Below are 16,964 nucleotides of genomic sequence, written 5' to 3' on the forward strand. Positions count from 1 at the left end.
TCTTGGAAATGTGCACAGAAGCCCTTGTAGTTGCAGATCACATGGTGCATAGGATTACTGTCTGGGGGTGGAGGCAAGGACTTACCTCATCCAAATTTAGACAGTTGGACCACTGGACAGTCGGGGTCACTTGGGTCCACCACCTGTGTTCCAGGGGCCAAGCTGGTCAAGATGAGAGGGGACCCAGAGTACTGGTGAAGCTGTACTTTGGTGCCTGCTAAAGCAGGGGGAAGATTCAGTCGACCCACAGGAGATTTCTTTGGGCTCCCAGTGCAGGATGAAGACAGGCAGCCTCCATAGCATGCGCCACCAGGAAACAGTCGAGAAAGCCGACATGATAAGGCACTACAATGTCGCGGTTGATCCTTGGCTGAAGTTGAAGAGAGAAGTGCAGAGGAGTCCTGGTGGATTCTTGCAAGCCGTAATCTGATGAGAAGCCCACAGGAAAGACCCTAAATAGCCCTGAGAGGAGGATTGGCTACCCAACCAGGTATGCACCTATCAGGAGGGGTGTCTGACATCACCTGCGGGTCCTGGCCACTCAGAGGCATCCAGAGTGCCCCCACACCTCTGAAAGCAAGATGGCAGAGGTCTGAGACACACTGGAGGAGCTCTGGGCACTACCCCTGGAGTGGAGATGCACAGGGTTGTGGTCACTCCCCTTTCCTTTGTCCAATTTCGTGCCAGAGCAGGGACTGGGGTTCCCAAAACCGGTGTAGACTGGCTTATGCAAGGAGGGCACAATCTGTGCCCTGCAAAGCATGTCCAGAGGCTGGGGGAGGCTACCCCTCCCCAGGCTGTAACACCTATTCCCAAAGGGAGAGGGTGTAACACCCTGCTCTCCGAGGAAATGCTTTGTTCTGCCTTCCTGGGACTGGACTGCCCAGACCACAGGAGGGCAGAACCCTGTCTCTGAGGTGGCAGCAGCTGTAGCTGCAGTGCACGCCCCAGAGAGCTGGTTTGGCAGTACTGGGGGTCCATACTGGAGCCCCCAGGATGCATGGAATTGACTCCCCAATACCATATTTGGAATGGGGGGACAATTTCATGATCTTAGACATGTTACATGGCCATATTCGGAGTTACCATTGTGAAGCTACATATAGGTATTGACCTATATGTAGTGTACGCGTGTAATGGTATCCCTGCACTCACAAAGTCCGGGGAAATGGCCCTGAACTATGTGGGGGCACCTTTGCTAGTGCAAGGGTGCCCTCACACTTAGTAACTTTGCACCTAACCTTCAGCAAGTGAAGGTTAGACATATAGGTGACTTAGAAGTTACTGAAGTGCAGTGAAAATGGCTGTGAAATAATGTGTGTTTTATTTCACGCAGGCTGCAATGGTTTGTCTGAGCTCCCTATGGGTGGCAAAAGAAATGCTGCAGCCCATATGGATCTCCTGGAACCCCAATGCCATGGGTACCTAGGTACCATATACTAGGGACTTATAAGGGGGGTCCAGTATGCCAATTAGAATTGGTAAATGTAGTCACTAGCCTATAGTGACACATTTAAAGCTAGAGAGAGCATGAGCACTGAGGTTCTGATTAGCAGAGCCTCAGTGACACAGTTAGGCACTACACAGGCATACACATTTAGGCCACAAACTATGAGCACTGGGGTCCTGGCTAGCAAGATCCCAGTGAGACAGGCAAAAACATAGTGACATACATGTAAAAATGGGGTTCACATGCCAAGAAAGATGGTACTTTCCTACAGTCACCAGATACCCCTAAAGATATCTGCCAGATATGATTTATCCTCAATTGATACACAGTAGTGGAGTTGCCCGCTCCTCCATTTCTTATAAATCTGAGCCCAGATCTTATGAGCCCCCTGAAATACCTTAAAGCAAACTTTCTTAAAATAGCTAGGTTCCAGTAGTCTCAGCAGACTTCCCCTGGTAATATTCCCAAGTATAAGCTCATAAATTAAGGGTATAAACTATTCTTTTCTCACACCACTTAATAGGGGTCCCATTTATTGAAGAGCGGTGGCCCAGAAATATAATTTAAAATCTGAAACTGCCCACCCCCCTCTTCCGTTGGCAGAGTCAAGTACTTGAGAGCTCTTCTAGGCTGAGAGAACGCCCAGATAAACCATGTTGCCAGTTCATAATCTCAAGAGGGATGGCCCGAAAGAAGTAGAGACATATAGGCAATAAAATCACTTTGATAAAATTGCAGCTCCCCATAATGGTGAGATGAAGATTGTTGAACCTATTCAGGTCCCTGCTGGCCTTTGTCAAAATTGGACCAGAATTTGCCTCAACCACCCTGTCTATGTCTGCTGTTATTGTAACACCCAGATAGGTCACTTCTTTTGTTACCCTGACATCTTGCTACCCAACTAAGTGGTTGCAAACTACCTGAGTCTTGCCTTGATTGAGCCGGTACATAGAAAACTGACCAAAGATGTGTGCCGCCCCATCTATTTGGGTGAGAGCCTCTTCTTTGCAATCTGTAACCGACTGAGGGCGAGGTCTACTTTATCTCCCACCTTATCTCCAGAGGCAGTTGCTGAAACCAACTGGGCTTTGGCTTCTGCAAGAACCCCGTATTGTTCTGCCTGACACTGCCTCTCTTCCCTTTGATGTCTCAACCCAAAGAAAAACGTGCCCCCCTTGCCCCATTCTTAAAAGCCTTCCACACCACCCCAACAGAAGCATTCTTTCTATTAATTTCTAAACCTTCTGGGATCCAGCATTCCATATGTTGTACATATTCTTCATCAAGCAACAAGGCACAATCAATGGTCCAAGTAAAAGCTCCTGGATGTGACCCAGAAACCTCCAGCTGCAATACCACTGGGTTTTGATTAGATATAACTCTCAGGAACTTGTCTATTTGAGCCCCATGCTAGCAGCATGCAGGAAACCAACATGTAATCAAGCCGGGCATACGACTTATGCGGTACAGAAAAAAAAGTGAGCCAAGGCTCGGCCGCCCTTAACCAGTCCCACACATCTATCAGACCGTGGGTATCTATCAAGTGCCAGAGGGCTGCCAAACGTTTGTTTTCCATCCATGATATGCCCTATCTTATTGTCTGAGGCGCCCCCACCATCCCTTTTAAAATTGAAATCCCAAAACGCACTATTGGGGTAGGCCAGTGAGCATCTCGTTGTTGATCCAGTCGAACAATGCTGGATCATCAACCACTAAGCCATACACTGAGGCAAGAGTAAAGCTTTGTCTTTATTTTTATGTACCTTCATTAATTCCCATAGAGAGCATTGATGCCCCTGCCACCCTCTCAGCCTCTTGACATGAGTTTACCCTGCTGGTATGGCGTATTGGATGATTTGTGTATTCGGTGTCATCTATGTCTATTCAGGTATGTGCTCCTTGCCCTGTGATCCTTTTTACCTTTTTCACAGCTCTGGAAATACGGGCCAGATCTCTAGCAGATGATGTCCCATCTGCAGAGTTGTCCTGTGTCTTATGTCACACCTTTTGAATACTTCCAGTCGGGGGAAGTTCGCTTCATATGCATTGAGTTCCTTGCAATTTTTAGCTGGGTTCTCTGCCATATTTGCATTTCTTGCATGATGGTTAGCAGCTTTTAACCTTGTGAAGTTTATACTACCTCATACTTGAGGCCTTGTCACAGTTGCGGCTATATGGGGACCATAATATAGGTCTGGCTGTGTTGGGGCTTAGATACCCTACAGACTGGCTCAAAAGTCATGCCTGGACAATGGAATATATTTTTGTTTGTAAAGTTTCATAAGAAAGGTAGCCCCTGGTATTTTTATATCTATGGCATTCATGTGGATATATATTTGAGCGTGTATTCATCTCTATACCTGCTCTCCACTAATACTTAGGACTTTTCTATATATGGCATCCATTCCATCTTTTACAGTTTCTGACTGACTTATAAGGTTCTAATCACAGGCTGGTAACTGTTTCTGTGGCCCTTGTTTAGTCACCTTACCATGTTTATGAGGGAACACCTATAGGCCACAAACTACAGGCAAAAACAAACTGACACACAAGTAAAAACGAGGGTTACATGCCAGGCAAGATGGTACTTTCCTACACCCAGTGTGCTTCATCCTGTGGAGGATGGGGTGAGTGGATGGCTTCTTCCACTTGCTCTGGAGGGGGCTTTGTGCTGAGTGTGCTTCATCCTGGCAAAGAGGGGGTGAGTGGATGGCTTCTTCCACTGGTTCTGGAGGGGGCTTTGTGCCCTGTGATGCAGCACATGGGGAGTGCAAGGTCACAGTCTCTCACCTGGGTGTCACACCCACGGGATTTGCAGGGGCCAGGATTCACTACAGTCCATGGAAGCAGGACTACACACCACCTGCCTGTGGTGACGGCTGCTCGGTGGTGGCAGTGGAGGGGCTGGTGTCTGGGATGCCAGTGGTGGGGGGGGGCTCCAGCCCATCCCCTGCAGCCTCAGACAGCTCCCCACTGGGGCTGCTGCTGCTGGCAGTGCTGCAGGCAGTGATGCTGGTGGCGGTGCTGGTGTCAGGAATGCCAGTTTAGGGGGGAGGCTCCAGCCCTTCCCCTACAGCCTCAGATGGCTGAACTGCCATGGTTGGTGGTGAGGGCTCAGATTCTCTCCCTGCACCAGGTGGATGAGGATGTAGTGTTTGCAGGTGTGAATGGGGACGCTACTGGGAGGGTGGTGGACGATGAGGAGGAGGGGGGCACAGTGGAGGCAGTGGATGTTGGTGTTTCTGATTCTGGATGGTGTTTGTGTGAGTGCCTGTGGGATGATGTGTGGTGCTTGTGTTTGCCTGAGCCACTCCTGTGTGTTGTCTTGGGTGTATGCTGGTCTGAATGTGTGCTTGGGGTAGGTTGGGGTTCAGGGGAATGGGACTGGGTAGTGGAAGTTGGAGGGGGAGGCTAGAGACAGCGACAATGGCTGTCATCAGGGAGGAGGCCAGAGCCTGGATTGATCTCTGTTTGTCCGCCATGCCAGAGTAAATTCCCTCCAGGAATGCACTTGTTTGTTGCAAATGGCCTGTCAGCCACTGGATGGCTCACTATGGTTGACTGCCCAACAGAGATGGATTGCAGGAGGTCAATAGCCTCCTCACTCAGGGCAGCAGAGCTAACTGGGGCAGGGCCTGAGGTGCCTGGCGCGAAGGAGATGCCCACCACCCTGGGCGAGCGGGCACAGAAAGCTTGCTGAGGGGCTGCTGGGAGGGCGGTGCTGGTACGGGGTGGCGGCTGTACCTGTGGTTGGGGTGGGCACAGAGGTGTCCGCCACCACCAGGGAGCATCCATCGGAGGAGGTATCACTGTCCGAACTGTCCCCTCCTGTCTCCGCCGTGGTGCTCCCCTCGCCCTCCATCCCACTGGTGCCCTCACCATCTGTGGATTTGGCCTCCCGGGCCCTGTGGGAGGCAGCTCCCTCTGTCGTCAGTGCCTCTGCTCCTCCTCCAGATGATGCTAATGCACACAAGAACAGGGTGACAAAATAAAAAGGAGGGGATACAAAGGATGCAATTGGTAACAGTCCTAAGCACTATGCAATGCACTATAAGTCACAATGCTAGTCACCAGCCCTAGGACAGGCATGCCTAAGGCCAATAGCAGCATCCCTGAGACCCATAGACCCCTCCCCAGTAGTGGAGGCCTACTAGGTTGGTTGGAGGAATTTCACATCAGAACCCTGCCCAACATGGGACCTACCATGCAATGTCCTGCCTGGCCTATGGGCCCCCACAAGCCCACATCCCCCACCCGGAGACCACCCCACCACACACACTTTGCAGATTTGGAAACTGTACTCACCCCCTTGTGGCTGCTGTGGTGCCCTCATGTGCCAATCCAGCTCCAGTTGGCTACCGCCAGTATGTGGAACATCAGGGGGGTTAGGGTTCGACGGGCACCCCTTCCTCATTTGGGGGCCATCCCTAGCTGGGCCTCCGCCGTCTTCCGTGCCCAGCGTCTCAGGTCCTCCCACCATTTGTGACAGTGGGTGCTCCACCTGCCGTAGACCGCCAAGGTCCGCACGTCCTTGGCAATGTCACGCCATATACCCTTTTTCTGATGGGCGCTGACCTGCAGAGAAATAAACATAGAAAAAGGTATCAGCCATACCTTCCGGCCTCTTCCACTCGTGTCCCACCATATCCCTCACATCCTCTTATGCACAGACATTGTCCACCATGCATGCAGCACACTGCCCAGGACCCTTCCACCACCCGCTTAAACGAGGCCCTCACACACAGCACTCCATGCCTTCATGCCGCGTGCATTGTGCTCCCAGTGTACTCACCTGTTGGTCTGGAGGCTCATACAGCATTCGGTACTGGGGTAGAACCCCATCCACCAGTCTCTCCAACTCCGCAGCAGTGAAGGCAGGGGCCCTTTCCCCAGTGACTCGAGCCATGGTCGGTTCCAGACACAGGTCACAGCAGCACTTGCAGTGTAGGTCCTCTCCTGTTGAAGGTCAGGTAGCAAGTGAGTGAACAGATAGAAAATGGCGATCACGTCCGCGGTGGTGCGTACCATCACCGCCGGCGTTCATCACCATTGGCCACTGTAACCCATAGGGCCCATAGACAACCAATGAGGAGTTGCATGGCAGTCCTTGACCGCCTCCCACAACGGGGAACAACGTCAGCGGCATTACCTAATTTCTACCTGTCCATCCACACAGGACAGGCAGATGCCATTTCGGGGGGGGGGGAGGGGCATGCTATGGCACCTAACTGCATCACAGTACACCTAGGCACCATTTGGGCCTATCCAACAACATACTGTTTCAGTCACAACATGCAATGCAGTGTACATTTTGGAAATGTGGAATACTGACCAGATGCTCATCGTTTTGCCCCCTAGATTGCAATCGCTGCAGATGAATAGGAGATGGAGACATCCCCCCATGTACAGTCCTCTGGTGGACTTGGCAACAATGGAGGACAGGCCCATTTTCCTCGCCTACAGACTTGACAGGGCATGAATCCAAGATCTATGTGCCCAATTGGAGCCACACCTGATATCTACTATCCTTCACCCCACTGGGATCCCCCCTTTGTGCAGGTACTATCTGTACACCATTTCTTGGCAACTGGTTCTTTCCAAGTGTCAGTGGGCTTGGCAGCAGGAATGTCACAGCCAATGTTCTCAATAGTGCTAACAAGAGTGTTGTCGGCCTTGCTGAAACACATGCGTAGCTACTTTGTTTTCCCCTAGGTGAAGGATTTGGCCACAGTAAAATCTGACTTCTATGCAATGGGACATGTTTCCAACATTATTGGGGCAATTGATGGTAAACATTTTGCCTTTGTCCTACCCCTGGAGAAATTAACAGGTGTTCAGAAATCGAAAGAGCTTTCATTCGATGAATGTTCAGATAGTGTGCCTGCCGGACCAGTAAATCTCCCATGTAAATGCAAAGTATCCTGGCTCTGTGCATGATGCCTTTATCCTAACGAATATCAGCATCCCATATAAGACAGCTCAACTCCAGAGGCACCGGGTGTGGCTAATAGGTGAGCCCATGGTTCCCACCTAGTATATGTTGGTGTATGAGTATGGGGCTGGCCCTAAGGGTTAGTGTTTGGCTAACAGTTATCCCTCGATATTTGCAGGTGACTCTGGTTACCCCAACCGCTCATGGCTACTGACCCCAGTGAGGAATCCGAGGACAAGGGCAGAGGAACATTACAATGAGGCACATGGGTGAACCAGAAGAATCATAGAGAGGACATTCCTCCTCCTGAAGGCCAGATTTCGGTGCCTCCATCTAACAGGTACTACTCAACCAAGAAGGTCTGCCAGATCATCGAGGCATGTTGTATGTTGCACAACCTTACCTTACATCACCAGGTGTCTTTTCTGCAGGAGGATGAGGCTGGAGATGGGCGTGTGGCAGCAGTGGACTTGTGGACAGTGACGAAGATGAGGCAGAGGATGAGGATGTGGACAATTGAACAGAAATCATATGACATTACTTTCAGTGACACACAGGTAAGACACTGTAAACAGTTCTGTATTGGATATTGTCACTGGCAGGCTACTATGGCAACTTTCTACACCCTTTGGCATGTCTATTTTCAGATATCTGTGCCCCACTCTGGCTCCTAGTGTGTTGACTGCATCCAACTACAGGTCATACAATATACATTACTGTACAATTGAATTGCCTTGTTTACAGGTGGTTAAATGAATACATAGTACCATCAGTTGACAGACTCCATACTTGTATTTTTTACAAGGGTGTTTATTTATGTGCTAATAAGTGGATGGAGTATTTCAATTGGCTGGGGTGGTGGTGGAGGAGAGTCCAGGGTAAAGTTCCAGTCTATTTGTATCACAGGTGCATTGTCGAAGGGAGCATAGGAAGTGGAGCAATGGCAGTTCAAGGTGGACAGAGTGACATGGTGGGACACAAGGATGACATTCAGGAGAGTCTTATTTCCTGGGGGGGTCTTGGCAATATTCTCTGGATTCTGCCTGCATCGTGGGGACCGTTTGTGTGGTGGTTCTCCTTCTGCAGGGGGAGGGGTGCTCATGTGGCGGCGCCTCCTGTCCACTAGCATCAGCGAAGGTGGAAGGCTGTTCATTGGCTTGGCTAGTGTCAGGGGCCCGTTGGTGTGCCACTGCCTCCCTCATGGTGTTGGCCATGTCTGCCAGCAACCCTGCAATGGTGACCAGGGTAGTGTGGATATCCCTCAGGTCCTCCCTGATCCCCAGGTACTGTCCCTCCTGCAGCCACTGCATCTCCTGCAACTTGGCCAGAATCTGGCCCATCATCTCCTGGAAATGGTGGTATACTCCCAGGAAGTTGGTGAGTGCCTCGTGGAGAGTCGGTTCCCTGGGCCTGTCCTCCCCCTGTCGCACAGCAGTCCTTCCAGCTTCCCTGTTGCCCTGTACCTCTGTCCCCTGAACCGTGTGCCCACTGCCACTGATCCCAGGTCCCTGATCATCCTGTGTGTGGGGTGGCCTGGGGTACCTGTAGTGGTGGACGTACTGCTGATTGACTTGCCCTAGGGACAATGGTATGAGCCCGCTGCGTGGGTGCAGTGCTGGTGTTTCCTGAGTGGGGAGGTTCTGTGGTGGTATGGGACTGTGCCTGGGTAACCGACTGTCCGGAGGTCCCTGATGGGCCAGGTTGGTCATCCTGATCCAGGAGTGCAGAGCTGCTGTCATCACTGTGGTCCTCTTCTGTGGGGGACTGGATGTTGCTGGCACCTCCTCTCCGGTTACGTTGTATGGGGGACCTGTGGGGATGTAAATGCAGTGTTATTGTTTCTGCGTGTGCAATCTTGTCCATGGGTGTGTAGCCCTCTATGGTTGTTATTGCCCTGGCAGCTTAGGCTTGTGTGAGTGGTGATTTGGTGGGCTGGGTGATTGTCCCAAGTGTGCATGCTTTGGTGATGGGTGTCCATGCAGGGCTGTGAGTGGTGTCCATGCTTTGGTGTTGCATGCAGGGCTTGGTTGTGGGAGTGGTGGGTTGTGATGGTAGGGTGTGTGGGAGGTGGTGGAGTGATGGGAGTGATGGTAAGGGAGAGAGTGGGGGTATGTGATGGCATACAGGTAGGTGGGTGAAAGTAGTAACGATTTGACTTACCAGAGTCCATTCCTCCTGCTACTCCTGCTAGGCCCTCAGGTTGCATGATTGCCAAGACTTGCTCCTCCCATGTTGTTATTTGTGGGGGAGGAGGTGGGGGTCCACCGCCAGTCCTCTGTACTGCTATGTGGTGTCTTGCCACAACGGAATGTACCTTCCCCCTTAGGTCGTTCCACCTCTTCCTGATGTCATCCCTTGTTCTTGGGTGCTGTCCCATGGAGCTGACCCTGTCCACGATCCTCTGCCATAGCTCCATCTTCCTGGCAATGGATGTCTGCTGTACCTGTGATCGGAATAGCTGTGGCTCTACCCGGAAGATTTCCTCCATCATGACCCTTGGTCATCCTCTGAGAATCTGGGGTGTCGTTGTGGTGCCATGGGTGTAGTGTGAGTGGTGTGTGTTAGGGACGGTGTGTTGGGTGATGTGTTGGGGTGTGTGCTGTGAGGTACATGGATGGCATATGGGTGATGGTGTTTTGTGGCTCTGGTTCTGTGGGTGCTGTTGGTCTGTCTCTCTCAGTTGGCAATATTTTTGAGTTGTAAGGGGTTGTGGGTAGTGTGGGTGGGTGTTTTATAGTGTTGTGGGTGTGTGGGTGTGTGGGTGTGGTGTGTGTATATGTGTCAGGTGTGTTTAGCTTGAATTGTCCAATGTAGTGTTATTTTGTTAGGTTGTGTGTATTTTGAGCGCAGTGGTAAGTACCGCCAATGGTTTACTGCGGTTGAATGTCCGCTGCGGTGATTCGTGGGTCATAGTATTGTGGGCGTAGTTCTGTTGGTGTGACGGTGTGGGTTTTGGTACTGCCAGTATATCACTGACCTTTGGGCTGGCGGACTTGTGTGCGTGGCTGTATAGTGACAGACTGCTATGTGTGTGCCATAATATGGGTAGTGGTAAACTGCTGCGGCAGCGGTATGTTGGCGGCAGTCGGCATGCGGTAAGAGGAACTTACCACCAATGTCATAATGAGGGCCTTATTGTCCTTTGTGTACGGTTTTTCCTTCTGTGGACCGAGCACACCTGTTGTATCAAAAACAGGTTGTTATTTTCATTAAAAATTCTAAATAAACATGCAATATTTGAAAGGAAGACTACTGTATACTCCTGGCTTCAGAGATAATGGAAATTGCATTTGGATTTGTATTACCATGCAAAAGACAAAGTTGTGCATAATAATTACTCTATGAAAGTTTGTGTTTGTGTCTTCAATTTTCGAATACAAAGTTTTTATGAGTATGGATGGTTTGATGTATTATTAGCATGGATGAAGTATGCCTGTGATGATTGGGTGTGAGACTTGATTTTAGTATATGAGGGTTATTGTTAGAACTGCTTAGAGAGTATTATTTTATCAATTGTTTTGGTGATCTTTATTTGTTATGATTTGAAAATATTGTTTGTAAACATATATCAACATTCATGCTCTAAAAAGTGAGAAATAAAAAAGTTCCATGAGGCATAACTGTTTTTTACAAATAAGCCAATTTTTGTTGCATGAGTTAGTCAGATGATGAATCCAATGTGATAGTTGACGTATATACAGCTAGGTGTGATACCATTGTTAGATAATCAGAGTTCGCAGTTTTGGTTTGTTGTTTCTGTCAAAAACAACTGTAACACTCATATCACAAAAAATTGATAGAAACCATCCATCATGAAATCCATGCCAAACGGGACAGAGTTTTCAGCAAGTGATATTTTTTTTAACTGTACCTGGTGTTTACAAATAGTTGGCTATTACTATATTGTTTCAAAACATTTTAAAAAATAGGAGGACATTTTCACAATGCAAATAATTATTTTTTATCATACAAATATATTTTAGATTTGTATCTTTTTACTGATTTTATGACCTTGATAGCATTGATGATATGTCTCTATATTTTTTTAATATATATTTTAGAAATAAATGGAACAAAGTGGTTAGAATTCCTTAATATTTATATTTGGTATGGCAAACAATTATGTTATTACATTATGTCCAAGAAATGAGGGTGATAATACATTATGACCCCTCTTGTTTGTTCTAAAAAATGACCTCTCTGTAACCTCTTTGATGTTCAGTTGATTTATCTGTTTAGCTTTTTTTCATTGAACTTCTGTTTATAAGTACTGTGCACTGTATAGCACTCTGATAACCCTAGGTCTTGTAGGTGCTTTATAAAATCTCTAAAATACAATGACTGAAATGTGGTATCTAGCTGGCAGAGGTATACACCTGTGTCTAAGTAGGGACCAACAATACTAGTCAGGGTAAGTCACACACAATCCAAATTATTATGTGCCCACCCTCTGGTAGCTTGGCACTGAGCAGTCAGGCTTAACTTAGAAGACAATGTGTAAAGTATTGGTGCAATAAATCATATAGTAACACAGTGAAGAGACCACAAAAATACACCGCACAGGATTAGAAAAATAGTTGATATTTATCTGTACACAATAAGGTCAAAACAATAGTCACTAAGCACTAGTTGAAGTATCACTTTTGCAAGCTTTAAGAGAGTCTTAAATCTTAAAAATCAACAGTTGTCTCTTGATTACACAAAGTACCTTGATTGTGTCAAAAATAACACACACGGACACCGCAGAGAAGGAGATGCATGGAAAAATATGGTGTGCGTTGGATTTCCCAATGTGGCACAGACAATGCGTTGTTTCTTTCCAGGCTGCAAGGGGCTTGCATCTTTTTTTGGAACACAGTCTTGGTTCCTCACTGAGATGCAGGTATCTTTTTGATGTCCAGGGATGATGCGGGGAAATCCTGGGTGCGCTGGAAGAAGTCACAGGTGTTTCGTCAATCCAGTAGGGCGATGCATCAAATGTTCTGTTCCACGGCAAGCACTGCATCGATTTTCCACTTGGGGAATCTGCTACTTTGTTGTGGTTCAGCTGTGCGTTGTTCCAATAGGGCTGTGCGTCTAATTTTCTGTTGTAAGACAGGTGCTGCATCAAATTTCCACTCGGGAAGTCGGGGTGTGTTGTTCCGGTTCGACTGTCCGGTAATTTCTCAGTCACAAGGCAAGCTGTGCATTGTTTCTGGCAGAATGTCCATACATTCTTGGTACACAAGGAGTTTTCTGAATAGATGAAGTCTTTTTGGCCTTGAGACTTTAGAAAACAGGAGGCAAGCTCAATCCAAGCCCTTGGAGAGCATTTCTCAGCAATGTCAGTGGGCAGCAGGGCAGCAAGGCAACAGCAGGGCAGCAGTCCTTCTCAGCAAAGCAGTCCAGATGAGTCCTTTGAGTGGCCATGCAGTTCCTCTTGATAGGTTGCAAGTTCAGGTCCAGAAGAGTCTGAGTTGGTGGGGTCAGGTACCCAGTTTATATACCCAAAAATGCCTTTGAAGTGGGGGAGACTTCAAAGAGTGGTTTTGAAGTGCACAAGTTCCCCTTTCAGTACAGGTCTGTCTGCCAAGGTCCCAGTAGGGGGTTTGGCAGTCCATTGTGTGAGGGCAAGCCACTAGCCTTTGAAATGTCAGGCCCTCCACACTTCCAGCCCAGGAAAACCAATTTAATATGCAGAGGAGTGCAGGTGTGACTGAGAATCCTGTGTTTATGGTTGTCTGGTTGAAATGCACAAGGAAGCGGTCAACCAGCCCAGATGCTGATTGGAGACAGGCTGTAAGGCACAGATGGTTTTTAAGTGCAGAGAAATGCTCACTGAAAGTGGCATTTCTAAAATAGTAATATAAAATCCAACATCAGTAATAAGCAGGATTTTTTATTACCATTATGGCATACTAAATATGACATATTTACAACTTTCTGATCAGAATCTACCACTCGAGCAGTATATGAGGGCAGTTCTAATGCTAGCCTTTGAAAGGAGCAGGCTTCACAGTAGGGATAAACTAATTTAGGACTATTCCACTATCAGGATATATAAAACACACATGTACATGTCCTGCCCTTTACCTACATAGCACCCTGCCCTATGGGTAACCTAGGCCCTACCTTAGGGGTGACTTACATGTAGAAAAAGGGCTGATTAAGGCTTGGCAGGTACTTTTAAATGCCAAGTCAAAGTGGCAGTGAAACTGCACACAAAGGCCTTTCAATGGCACGCCTGACACATGGTTAAGGGGATACTTATGTGGGTGGCACAATCAGTGCTGCAGGCCCACTAATAGCATTTAATTTAAAGGCCCCAGGCACATGTAGTACACTTTACTAGGGCCTTACAAGTAAATCAAATATGGAAAGTGGGAATGAACCAATGTTACCATGTTTAAGGGAGCGGGCATATGCGCTTTAGCACTGGTTAGCAGTGGTAAAGTATGCAAAGTCCTATAACAGAAAAAACAGTGGCAGGAAATTGGAGGGAGGGAGGAAAATGCTGGGGGACGACCACGCTAATTCTGTCAGGTTTAACTGATAAATATTGACCCATTGCACTTTTTTGCTCCAGGTAGATCCATTAACCACCCTAGAAAAGAAGGCGAAGGATACATAATTCATAAGTATACTAACTACTCCTGTATGAAGAAACCATGCAGAAAAAAGCACCTTACAAGGAACATGCTGAACCACACCACCTTTGAGGTTTTATCACAACTATTTTATTCTGAACTTTTGCACACATCAGACTTCAGACTGCCATGTCAACTATTGTGAGTTTTATGGCAGTGTTGCTTTTCTGTGTTACTGGCTCTTCCAAGGACAGAGTTAGTGACTACAATAGATATTGTAGCCACATCAACTGTAATCCACCAGGTTCTGGATGTTATGCTCAGATGTATGAATGACTACATCCAATTTCAAACAGTTAATGCTACACTAAACAATATCAGGACTGCGTTCTATACCTTTGGAGGCATACCACATGTAGAAGGTACCATTGATGGAACCTGTATTGCATTGGTGCCACCTAATAACCGGGAGCAAGTTTGCTTCAACAGGCAACATTTTTACTCATAAATATGCAGCTGGTTTTCATAGAAAATCTCTGGATCACCAGTATGTGCACTAGATTTCCAGGTTCCACTTATGACTTGCTAGTACTACGCAATTTAAAAATTAGAGCAAAAATATAATTTCAGATTCTCTGAAAATGAGTTAACTTGTATGCTAGATGAGAAACTTAAGATTAGCAAAGAATTGTACAGTCTTTTTCCAGACAACAGTCCATGAGTGGATTAGGATATATAAGGTGAATCGTTTATGTGCTTACATTAGGCTATCACATTTTCCGTCCATTGCCAGAGGAACTACCAATCCTAAGGGCTACAGAAGTGGCCTGAGTGTCCAAGCAGGGGATGGTGTTATGCGTTGTTGTGTGCAACAGTGTCCCATTGTCTGTGAAAGTGTCAGATGCAGCTATTTCTGAGACCAAACTGGCAGCAGATGACACTTGATTAAGGAAATTGACAGCTTAATTAGACACAGCTGAAGGAATTTTTCTGAAGTCATCCTGCACCACCCTAGAAGGTAACGTTTGGATACTTAGGTGAAGCTCCAAGAGGTCATTTAGGACACTAAATTCCTGCTGTATAGCTGTCATCTTCTTCCCTCAGGCAGAGTGGGCAACGCAGCTGAGGATTGAGATCTTGCTGCTTCACCTTCAAAAAATGTTGAGACACTTGTAGTCTATACTGACTCTAAAACATTCTCCAGTTTCCATGCTAATAATGTCACACTAATCTTCAAAGTTTATTAACAATAATGATTAATTTGAGGGACCATAAATATTTTTTTATTGATATTTAATAACAAAATTTTAAGGTAGATTGATACGAAGTGAAGACAGGTTATTTGTGTTTTCTCATTCAGTACTGAGCTAATGTGCTTGAGATGTCAATCGTACAGTTATTTGGCACTCTTGTCTCAGGATTCATTGCACTTTGCCTTACATTCACTTTGTGAAATAGAAATTACTCAAACACTTGTATCTCAGTAGTTGTAAGGTTGAAGAATCCTAGGCTTCTTGTGGAGGTTATTGAGGACATAAAGCCTAATAAGATTTTAACTTTAAAGGTAAACATCATAAAAAATGTACATTGATACAGAGTACCTTTGATGTATAGGAACAAACAGTATTGTATCATTAGTATTCAACATATTAAAAACTTCCAATGGCCCGATGGAGTAAGGGCTGTCAGAACAATGTCTACATGTCTACATGCTGAGTTTAGGTGGGCATCCGTATAAGCAACTTTTACTGCCTATCACTGCCACAAATAACATGGTAGTAAGGGACAATAAAATATATAAATGCCTCCCCAGGGGGGCATTGTTTATTTTAAAATGTTCATAAAGAAAATCCTGCTCCCAGATTTTCTTTTTGAAAATAAAAACAAAGTCAATTTGATGGCTGGGTCTCCCATGTTGACAGAGAGATGTGTCAAACGTAAAAAAAAAAAAAAATAGGAAAAAATGCCATGTTGACAGCTCCTGCCAGTGCTTTACAAATTATTGCCAGTTTGGTGATCATTTCTTAATTTGGTTTGCAGAGATGTTGTCCAGGGCAAAGGGCAAGTGTACTCCTTGCCCTTACAGTCTTAGGGGGTCATTACAACCCTGGCGGACGGTGTTAAAGGTGCGGTAATACCGCAAACAGGCCGGTGGACAAAAAAAGGGAATTATGACAGTGGCGGAAACCGCCAACAAAGCCACTTTAACACTCCACCCGCCACGGCGGTACAGACAAGCAGCGCGGCGGTCACCGCCAACAGACAGGCGTAAGACAATGTACTGCCCACAGTATCACAACCCGCCAAGCCGCCACCTTTTCCGGGGCGGATTCACCGTGGATAAAAACACGGCAGAAACTGCTGTTGAAATGGGAAAACGCTCACCTTAACACATCCCACGAGGAAGGAGGCCACCATGGAGCCGGAATTACAAATCCTACCTGCCCTTGTCTTCCTACTCATCTACGAACACCAGCGCCTGCGGCACCGAAGACAACGGTGAGTACTGCACCTACGACATAGGGGATGCAAAAGGCAGGGGGACACACACGCAACACCCCCACCCTCGCACGTTACAACACACACACCAAGGGATTTCCAAACATCACAGTAACAACACACAACCCCCCCGGAAGAATGCAAACAAAAAAGGAAATCAGTCCAAACGTTGTAATGTATCAAAATACATGTTTCACATATCTCCAGATATATATAAACTCATTCAAAAGTATATACATTACGAGAAGTAGTGCAGATATGCACATCTCAATGTCCGTGCACCACTGGTCCAAAAATGCATGGGCGAGGCCCATACAAGATACCTGTCCACAAATGGAGAGAACACTGCCAGGGCATCAGAGAGAAATACAACAGGCACCTCAGGGGGAAGGGAAGGGGGGGCACCTCAGCCGGATTACAGCACCACGCCAAATCTACGACGGGGCTCCATGCCCATTGATGTATCCTGGGGAGTGCAAAGCCACAGTCTCACAAGTCTCTACAGTGGGTGGGTTGC

Source organism: Pleurodeles waltl, chromosome 2_1, assembly GCF_031143425.1.
Source record: "Pleurodeles waltl isolate 20211129_DDA chromosome 2_1, aPleWal1.hap1.20221129, whole genome shotgun sequence".
In the NCBI taxonomy this organism is placed as follows: Eukaryota; Metazoa; Chordata; class Amphibia; order Caudata; family Salamandridae; genus Pleurodeles; species Pleurodeles waltl.